This window comes from Myotis brandtii, unplaced genomic scaffold, assembly GCF_000412655.1.
Source record: "Myotis brandtii unplaced genomic scaffold, ASM41265v1 scaffold220, whole genome shotgun sequence".
Taxonomy (NCBI): domain Eukaryota; kingdom Metazoa; phylum Chordata; class Mammalia; order Chiroptera; family Vespertilionidae; genus Myotis; species Myotis brandtii.
The window spans coordinates 1,455,814-1,466,977 of NW_005358250.1; the positions used below are offsets into that span (position 1 = coordinate 1,455,814).

The 11,164-nt window shown below is 40.7% G+C and overlaps 1 protein-coding gene across 4 annotated transcripts in view; it reads right to left on the reverse strand.

Moving 5' to 3' along the window:
• Positions 1-11,164, reverse strand: part of FOXJ3 (forkhead box J3) — a 137,710-nt gene that overhangs the window by 76,438 nt on the left and 50,108 nt on the right. The gene's annotated exons all lie outside the window — the stretch shown is intronic.

Below are 11,164 nucleotides of genomic sequence, written 5' to 3' on the forward strand. Positions count from 1 at the left end.
AACCGGTTTGGCTCAGTGGATAGAGCGTCGGCCTGCGGACTGAAAGGTCCCAGGTTCGATTCCGGTCAAGGGCATGTACCTGGGTTGCGGGCACATCCCCAGTGGGAGATGTGCAGGAGGCGGCTGATCGATGTTTCTAAATCAATGTTTCGAACTCTCTATCTCTCTCCCTTCCTCTCTGTAAAAAAAAATCAAAAAAATATATTTTAAAAAAAACAAAAACTCAAGAACAGGCTTAATCTAAACATCCAGTGATCTGGATTCTGTAATGTATTTCACTCCAACGCTGAAAATTTTAGATCATTATAATCCAAAGAAAGAAAAAAGAAAAACAAAATCTGACAGGTTAACACATTCTGGAGAGGAAGCTCTTCTAAGAATTAAAAGTACAGGGGGAAAAAAAGCATGACACTTCACAATGGAATTGCTAACTTTCAGCAGAAGGTACCAACCTTTCTATCCTGGGATCAAAGAAGCAAGAATAGTGACCCTGACTATAAAGTAAAGAAGAATGAAAAGCTTCTAAATGATATCAAAATATCGGGAAAAAGAGAACAAAGTAAGAAACTTAAAGTGCCTCATTGAAAAGAAAAAAATGTGTGGCTAAGTCCATCCCAAGTGATTGCAGATAAAAAGCAACGGGGTATGCACTTAGGATCTGAACTTCTGGGAGAAATGATAAAGAATACAGGCTCTTGAGTCAGGCAGACTAGAGTTCAAGTACTGATTCTACCAGTTACTTGCTGTGGGACCATGAAAATGCTAATATTTCTAAACTCCAGCTTTCTCATCTATAAAATGAAAAAATAGTAGCTACAGTTAAAATATTACTTTGATAATGAAACACGATAACATATGCACCAAAAGTACTAATGCCCTATAAAGTAACCAGGATTAAGCATTAGCTATTATAAACAACCATGAGGATTATATCTGCATTGCCAGTAGAATCCTATTATATACTAGAGGCCTAGCACACAAAATTCATGCACAGATAGGGTCCCTAGGCCTGGCCTATGATCAGGGCCAATCTTCCCCAGCTGCTGGCAGTCGGCCCCACCCCCTGCCGCAAACACGAATTGCCCTCTGCGTGTGGGATGACCAGCGGGGCGATCGGGGCCCCACTCGCTCGCACCCGCCTTGGCCTGGCACCTCCCGCATCCGCCACCACCCACCCCTGGCTCCCCATTCCCCATTGGCCAATCGGAGACTGCCGGCAGGGGGGAGGGACCAAGAGGTTGGCAGGCAGGACCCAATCGGGCGACTGGGACTGCGGGAAACTCCTGCATTGAGCATCTGCCCCCTGGTGGTCAGTGTGCGTCATAGCAACCAGCCGTTTATCTGAATATTAGCCTTTAATTATATAGGACTAGAGGCCAGATGCACAAAATTCATGAAAGGCGCTTGGCCCTTGCAACCATGGTGACTGCCTTGGCCCTCACAGCCCTGGCTTCGTCCGGAAGATCGTCCAGACAGTCATTCTGCTGTTCGGCTGTCCAGTCTAATTAGCATATTATGCTTTTATTATTATTGATTGTTTTTCAGATATTTAGATCCACAGTTTTACCTTTCTCATTTTCTCAAATTGCCTTTATTTCTATTATATGCATGTCTCTGGAACCTGAACTTTACATTCCTCTATCCAGCACCTTTAGCTTAAAAAAACACAAGAAAACACTTACCAATCTGCTCTCTAATCTCAACGAGAAATGCTTGCTTCCACATATAATAGGTTAAAAGAACTTGTGTAACAAAGGGACAAGATAATTTAGAAATCACAGAATGTCAAGAGAGTAGCAAAGTACCCTAGAAATTAGAGACCAATCCCTTCAATCTAAAAATGAAAAACTAAGGTCTGCTGAAGTTAAAAGACTTACCCAACTTCACATGATAATTAACAGAACTAAAACCAGAGCCCAGATCTTCTAATGCCTAATCCAGTAGTTTTTCTACCATACCTCATTTGTAAAATGAGAATAACAACTTCACTGACATAAAGTACTTCGAACAATGACTGGCAAATAGTAAGTACTCAATAAATGTTAGCTACTGGTGGTGGTGTTGATAATAGTAGTTACTGCTATTATTCTTCACATTTCATTCTATAAACATTGACTATTATTATACTATGCTGTCATCCTATTTGTCTCAATTAAGTCTCCACTGAGTAGCTTTATTTTGTTCAAATTCCCGAAGCATCAGTCACATATATTTTCAAAGTTAATATAAAAGTATATTATAAATTGGAATATAATTGATATTGCAGATGTTTCCTATTGAGAACCATCTTTAACTTGTCTCCTTCCAACAGTATCACTAATTGAGACTTTATGAGTCAAAGCAATATAATAAGACATATAGTAAGTAGGTACTTAATCTGTGTTATAACATTTAACAAGAATTTATAATTACACTAGAGGCCTGGTGCACAAATTCATGCATCAGTGGGGTCCCTCAGCCTGGCCTGCAGGATTGAGCCGAAACCAGCCCTCCAACATCCCGAGGGGGTCCTGGATTGCGAGAGGGTGCAGATCAGGCCGAGGGTCCCACCAGTGCATGATCAGGGCCGGGGAGGGACGCAGGAGGTTGGCCAACTGGGTAGGGACCACAGGATGGTTCCAGGGTGTATCCGGCCCATCTCGCTCAATCCTGATCGGCCGGACCCAAACAGAAAGCTAACCTACCAATCAGAGCATCTGCCCCCTGGTGGTCAGTGCACATCATAGCAACCGGTCGACTGTCTGCCCCATGGTGGTCAGTGCACGTCATACCGAGCAGTTGAGCAACCTTAGCATATCATTAGCATATTACACTTTGGTTGAACTGACGACTGAACACTTAGCATATTAGGCTTTAATTATATAGGATATGTACAGGGCTATGCTACAGTAAGATTTTATACACACTCACACAAACACACACACACACACACACGAAGTATAAAACTCCTGCCATCTAAGAACACAAAGGCCAATCAGGAAGGTCAAACACAAGAAAGAGCTAAAAAATATTTTTTAAATATATTTTTATTGATTTTAGAGAGGAAGGGAGAAGGAGAGAGTGAAACATCAGTGATGAAAGAGAATCATTGATCAGCTGGTTGCCTCCTGCACGCCCCACACTCGGGACCGAGCCCGCAACTCGGGCATGTGCCCTTGACTGGAATCAAATCCGGGATCCTTCAGTCCACAGGCTGATGCTCTATCCACTGAGGCAAACCAGCTAGGGCTAAAACAATTTTTAAAAGAGTACAAAGCTGAGCTCTTTGTGCTGCAATGGTTCAGAAAAGGGAGAGGACAACAATGACTGAAGCCTTAAGAGGTAGAGAAGGAAGAAGTTCAGCTAAAACTTGAAGTTAAGATCTAAATAGGCTGGAAAGTTGATGCCTAATTATCAAAGACATCATGAGGAAGAATTATTCCATTGTTGTGCTTATTTTCATCAGTTCTGCTAGCGTAGATCTGAAGTTCACTATAAAATCTCCTTTAAATCTAGACTCTGAAAAACTTGGGCTTCTGTTTTGTTTGTAGTTCATTAAATTTTATATATTTTTGGTGGGGAAGTAAAAAAAGTGCCTCCATTGTTGATGCTTAGGCTAGTCGCTGCAGTGGTTCTCCATTAAGTGTTGAGAACACAAAAAATGACCATTAGATTTGCCCAGATCAGTAACTTTAGAAAGAAACCTCTTAGTGAAATAGGGATGACAGAAGTCCACTTGTATAAAAGAACAGATGGTAGTAAATTTTAAAAGAGCATGAGAGGTTCTGAGAAATCTGGTTATGAAAATCTAGTTAAGAAATATCAGGCCCTCATTACCTCCTCATTCCAAAATCTTCCTAGCTGGCCTCCTAGATAATGATTTCTCACCACTCCTCCCTGCTAGTCATCTCCAGAGTCCATGCATATACTCCAAGAGAAATTTGTCAGTATTGTTTTTCATGTTATTGTGCCAAAAAACTTTCAATTGTTCTTTCTCCTATTATACATTCCAAATTGGCGGGAGGGGGAATAGGGACCTAAACTCTTCATTTTCAACTATCACGCTGTTTTATATGTATAACTAGAAGCCCGATGCACATAATTCATGCATGAGTAGGGTCCCTAGGCCTGGCCAGCGATCAGGGCCGATCTGTGGGGCGACCGGCGGGGTGATCAGGGGGCCCCCGCTGGCACCCACCTCGACCGGCGGAATCGGGGGCCCCCGCTGGCACCCACCTTGGCTGGCCTGGGGCCCGTGGGCTGGAGGCAGCTCCTGTGGTGAGTGTCTGCCCCCTGGTGGTCAGTGCGCGTCATAGCGACCGGCTGTTCCACCAGTCATTCTGCCATTTGGTCGATTTGCCTATTAGGCATTTATTATACTAGAGGCCCGGTGCACGAAATTCATGCATGGGAGGGGGGTTTCCCTCAGCCCAGCCTGCACCCTCTCCAATCTGGGACCCCTCGGGGGATGTCCAACTGCCAGTTTCGGGCCTAAACCAGCAGTCGGACATCCCTCTCACAATCCAGGACTGCTGGCTCGTAACCGCTTGCCTGCCTGCCTGATCGCCCCCTTACCACTCCCCTGCCGGCCCAATCGCCCCCAACTGCCCTCCCCTGCCAGCCTGGTTGCCCACAACTGCCCTCCCCTGCAGGCCTGGTTGCCCCCAACTGCCCTCCCCTGCCAGCCTGATCACCCACAACTGCCCTCCCCTGTTGGCCATCTTGTGGCAGCCATCTTGTGATGACAGGGGGTGGCCATCTTGTGACAACGTCATGCGACGCCACCTAGGCTTTTATTATATAGGATAGGAGGATTGCATCATAGGCTTAAGCTTTCTACCCTCACTCCCTCTTCCCGCACCCTCCTCATTAAAGATAGTAACCATACACTAGTTCAGTGATGGCGAACCTATGACACACGTGTGAGAGGTGACACGCAAACTCATTTTTTTGGTTGATTTTCCTTTGTTAAATGGCATTTAAATATATAAAATAAATATCAAAAATATAAGTCTTTGTTTTACTATGGTTGCAAATATCAAAAAATTTCTATATGTGACACGGCACCAGAGTTAAGTTAGGGTTTTTCAAAATGCTGACACGCCGAGCTCAAAAGGTTCGCCATCACTGCACTAGTTCTTCATATGCTATTTAGCACTATATAGGTACATGTTATCTAAAATGTATTTATTTTTAAATATATTTTTATTGATTTCAGGCAGAAAGGATAAGGGAGAGAGAGATAGAAAAGAAACATCAAGAATAAGAGAGAATCATTGATCGGCTGCCTCCTGCACACCTCCTACTGGGGATAAAGCCTGCAACCTTGACATGCGCCCTGACTGGGAATCAAACCTTGACCTCCTGGTTCATAGGCCAATGCTCAACCACTGACCCACACCAGCCAAGCTCTAAAACATATTTAGATAAGGAATAAAAGTATTCCTTTCTAAAATGCTATTTTCCTCTTATTCTGCCTAGCTGGCTTTTATTTTTCCTTCGAGACTCAGCCCCAAACATCTCCCCCTCCAGAAAATCTGGTCAATTCACTCTTCCCATCCTTTACGTCCTAAACTGACCTAGATCCTGCTCCCATAGAATATAAATACCTCTATCACAGGGCTTATAAAGAATTATAATTATCTTTACCTATCTTTCTCCCATGAGACCATGAACTCCTTGGAAGATACGTTCTTATTCTTTTCTGTCTCCTCAATGCCTAGTAACATAGTAGGTAAAAGATCAAAAATGGTTAAGTGATTAAAATAGTGACTATCCAATGAACGTGGGGTGTGCTCCTCCCCAAATAAGCGAGACCTTGCACATTTAAAAGCTAAAAGGAAGAGGTGAAAGAAAAGAGGACTCAACAGCATGAAGTAAGGATAATCATAGGATCTAAATCCTTTATGAATTGAAAAAAAAAGTATAACTCATGACACAGATTGACAAATAGCAAGCATTATACAGGAACATAGTTCTACTTAAATAGCAGAGAAAAATGAAAAGATGGAGACAAAGATAAAAAGATAACGTTACTTGTGGGAGAAAGCAAACTTATTATGTTCAAAGTTCTTAAATCTATGATGGTATCTGTTGCTTAAAAGAAGTTCCATGAGGAATTTTTTCTGCTTAAAATGAAAAGGTAAAAGAGCATCAAGATATAAGAACTCAACATTAAGTCATTACACAGGGAGAGGTGAGAGGGTTCTAATTCCACTCTGTGAAACACTGTCTCTGATATGACCCCAAATATGCTTTTTAGCAAATACTTTAGCACATTGCTTGGCCTCTCTCAGCAACTTCCCTGACTCACAAGGAGTAGCCAAGGCTTATTATTAAGGATGTTTTCAAACATAGGGAAATGGGTAGATATTGTTAGCTCCCTAGATGGAGTTAAGAAAAAGACATCAAGGAAAATAAAAGAAATAAGAATAATAAAGGTAATGAAGTTGTTGACCTAGATGTTCCTGAATCCTCCCACTCAATTCCAGACATCTTAAGACTTGGCAACATGTGAGAAATTGAACTGAGAACTCAAAGGAAATCCTTGTAATTAGCACAGCAGGAATTCTAGTCACATGCATTTCAGGAGATTTATACATATTTTTAATATATACATATTTTTATATAATATATATAACTTTTATTACAGCATCTCGGCACTCAAGGCAACTAGAAGCAAGGTATGTGGCAAAGACTACTAATTGCCTAATCTGTTTTTAAAAACACCTAATATCTGTTTTTACCTCTTCCTCAGGAATACAACCTAAATTTTATTACAGATGGTATTGCGCCTTTTGCCCTTCCTGCTTTCCAAAATGTGGACACAAAAGTTGTTGCTCCGCCCTAACCGTTTTGGCTCAGTGGATAGAGCGTCGGCCTGCAGACTGAAAGGTCCCAGGTTCGATTCTAGTCAAGGGCATGTACCTTGGATGCGGGCATATCCCCAGAGGGGGGTGTGCAGGAGGCAGCTGATCAATGTTTCTCTCTCATCGATGTTTCTAACTCTCTATCCCTCTCCTTTCCCCTCTGTAAAAAATCAATGAAATATATATTTTTTTTAAATCAAAAGTTGTTGCTCCAACAGTTACCTTGGATTGTAAGGTGACCTTTGAGAATGGAAGCCACACACTGAGGATATGGAAGCAGAGATAAGGAATCTTGGTCCCTGGTTTTTGTGTGAAGCAATTATGAAGCTGTCATCCTAGCCCTGAACTGCCTACCGTCTAGAACAGGGGTCCTCAAACTACGGCCTGTGGGCCACATGCAAATACAAATATTGTATTTGTTCCCGTTTTGTTTTTTTACTTCAAAATAAGATATGTGCAGTGTGCATAGGAATTTGTTCATACCTTTTTTTTAAACTATAGTCCGGCCCTCCAATGGTCTGAGGGACAGTGAACTGGCCTGGCCCCCTGTTTAAAAAGTTTGAGGACCCCTGGTCTAGCCCAGTGGTTCTCAACCTTCTGGCCCTTTAAATACAGTTCCTCATGTTGTGACCCAACCATAAAATTATTTTCGTTGCTACTTCATAACTGTAATGTAAATGTCTGATATGCAGGATGGTCTCAGGCGACCCCTGTGAAAGGGTCGTTCGACCGCCAAAGGGGTCGCGACCCACAGGTTGAGAACCGCTGGTCTAGACTTTTTATATGGTGAAGTACTATAAATCTCTATCAGTGGATGAATGCAATTCCTAACAAACATGAAATTTGGCACATGCAAGTGGGGTGATACAAGTAATAGAACCTCATATACGATATTCTCTTAAGAGAAGAGTGGATAAGGCAAACATTAAGAAATCTGATAGCACAGGTTAGAAAGCTGGAGACACTTATTAAACAGTGATGAAGAATTTGATCAAACTGTCATCCATAGAGGCTGGCAAGCAAACCATATGCCAACCAAGACTACAGCAAGAAGAGAAATGTAGGGAAAATTTAAAATGTTGGCATGTGTTAGCTCCTTGCCACTTAAAGTCCTAAGAGAGAAATAAACTTCAATTAGAGTTGCAAGCAGAGATGGAGAAAATGCCAAGTGAGGTACTCCCTGTCTATAGTCTGCAATTTAAGCTAAGAGTCCTATTATTTGAAGCCTTGCATGGTTGAAAAAACATCAACTGCTTCTGAAGTAGCAAACTGAAGTAACTGAGTACTAGCTGCAAAACTGCAGACTTAGCAATAGAGAAGACTGGTACTTTGCCACACAAAAGCAATGTTTTAAGGGTGTTTGTTTTTCCACCCAAAACTATTGTTTCAAATAGCCTCACAGAGCCATCATTCCCTCAGGAGCTAAAAGAGGTCAATGAACTTGGATGGAGACAATAAATTCTTTATCCCCCACTAACTTGTAACTGAAATTTAGCATGTCCTTTAATTATGAAAGTAGACACCAAATCACTAACAGTACCATTAACAGTACCTGTGATTTTGCCATCAATAAAAATCACAAAAATATTTATATCAAATGAAAAATGTCACAGAAGCTCAAATTTTTATTTAAACTCATCAACTACTTCAGAATTATGAATGCATTAGACTTGCCCCTAGATCTTTTATATTTCATGTGTTACTTTAAAGCAGCAGTGGGGAACATCCATGTGTGGGCCGTATAAGGTCTACGAAATCATTTGGTCTGGCCGTACCAAGGCATTAGGGGTGAGTTAATTAAATGTCTGACCAAATATAGCAGGCTAATTTTTAAGTTGATAATTTTGTATGATCCAAGAATGATATTATAAATATCCAAATGGCCCTTGGAAGAAAAAAAGGTTCCCTACCACTAAAGAAACATCTAGCCCAGCCAGTATGCCTCAGTGGTTCAATTCCCAGTCAGGGCAGATGCCCAAGTTGCAGGCTCAATTCCCTATAGGGGGTGTACAGGAGGCAGCTGATCAATGTTTCTCTCTCATTGGTGTTTCTATCTCTCTATCCCTCTCCTTTCCTCTCTCTCTAAAAAAAAAAAAAAAAAATTATAAAAACATATTTTTTAAAAAATTTAAAGGCATATCTATTTCTATGTTACAAAGTTAATATTTTGCTAGCCATATTTCAATATAAATTAATTTCCTTTGTAATCTTAAAAATTATTTTATGAATTTTGAGACATTATTCTGAAGAGTCCACAGGTTTCACCAGACTGTTGAAGAGGTACCAAAACAGGGTTAGAAATCCCTAGGATAAGCAGAGCACAAGGCGAAGGGTCTTCACATTATGTTTGGGCAGGTCCTTTGGCTCAAAGAAAGCCAAAAGTCTAGAAAATAAGTTTTTAAAGATAACTGTATGGAGGGTGGGAAAGACAAAGAATCTAGACTGCAAAAGCCTCTTAAGTTTACAAAATAATACCCATCAACAAGCTCATAAACAAGAACTAAGCTATAAAAGCTATACATTTCCCAGAAAGGGCATTTTCACCAATACCTATCTCAGATGTAGCCCTGGAGGATACTGCATAAGGTAAGACCTTTTAGAAGACACAGGGAACAATGAAGGCCACACCAAAGAGCAGAATCAAGGAGCTTTTTACACTGTCAGGAAGTCTCTGCCACTCCTACCCAGTAGGATTTTATAAACGATATGGACTAGTGACTTACTGAGTGTTTCCCATTACCACCTTTTCTACATTTACTACTGTTATCCTATTCTTTCTCCACCACTATATACTAGGTATGTAAAGTGCAGACTTGGTTTGCAGGTCTTTGAACAAGCAGCCACTCTGGGATCTAATGAAAGGGACTGCATCCAGAGAGCCTGACTTTTCAGCTAGATATAATAACTGGGTTATCTCTTTTCGGAAAAAGAACAAGTGAGTTCTATATATAAGAAGAGTATATGTGGATATTTGGGCACCCAACGGGGCAGACAGATATGGTGAACACCTAAAAATAAATGAAAAAAATCTATTACAGATTGACTCTACATTTTGTAACCATGTGATGTAAAAAAAAAAACACCAATTTTTAAAATGTATAAAGTAATAATTTAAGCTATTTTAAGAAAAAGTAGTTGATGTTACTTTTTTCAAAATTAGTTACCAGTGCAAATGCAAACTGGTGCAGCCACTGTGGAAAACAGTATGGAGTTTCCTCATAAAACTAAAAATGGAACTCCCATTTGACCCAGTGATCCCACTTCTAGGAATATATCCCAAGAAACTAAAAACACCAATCAGAAAGGATATATGCACCCTTATGTTCATAGCAGCACAATTTATAGTAGCTAAGATTTGGAAACAGCTTAAGTGCCCATCAGCAGATGAGTGGATTAAAAAACTGTGGTACATCTACACAATGGAATACTACACTGTTTAAAAAGGAAGGACTCCTACCATTTGCAACAGCATGGATGGACCTGGAGAGCATTATGCTAAGCACAATAAGTCAGTCAGAGAAAGATAAATATCACATGATCTCACTCATTTGTGGAATATATTGAACAACATAAACTGGTGAACAAAAACAAATCCAGAGACAGAGAAGCAATGATCAGACCGTCAAATCTCAGAGGGTAGGTAAGGGAGGGTGGGGGTAAGGGGGAGAGATCAACCAAAGGACTTGTATGCATGTATATAAGCATAACCAATGGACACAGACACGGGGGGGGGGGGGGGGGATAAGGACACATATGTAATACCTTAATCAATATAGAAAAAAAAAGTTTTCATATACCAGCCTAATCAAAGTTCATATTTATCTTTTAATTTCAACAAATAACACAGTTGATCTCTGCTCCATTTAGAAGAAAAATAGACAATCTACAAAGGTATGAATAACTGTCTGGGCCTTTAAACATCCTGAGTAATGACCTTTTTAAAAGATAAGCTGAAAAAATTCCTCAATGAAGTAAAAATACAGATGGAAAAATCACAATTTAAAATAAGGACTCCAATATCCAAATAGTAGGTCATTCTTCAAAACTCAACTTTCACAACTTTTCTTTTGCCCAATAAATATTCACAACTTATACAAAATTGAGGGGGGGGGGGATTGAGTGAGAAAACTTCATCTGTAAACACAATTGTGATTTCAGATCTATCTACACTAATAAACTAGAAAGATGCAAATTGACCATACCTTCACGACACCCATCAGCTAATCAGGAGTATGCAAATTAACCCAACAAAGATGGCAAGTTAATTTGCATACACAGGCACCGAGCGGCTAGGGGTAGGGTGGCCACTTGCACGT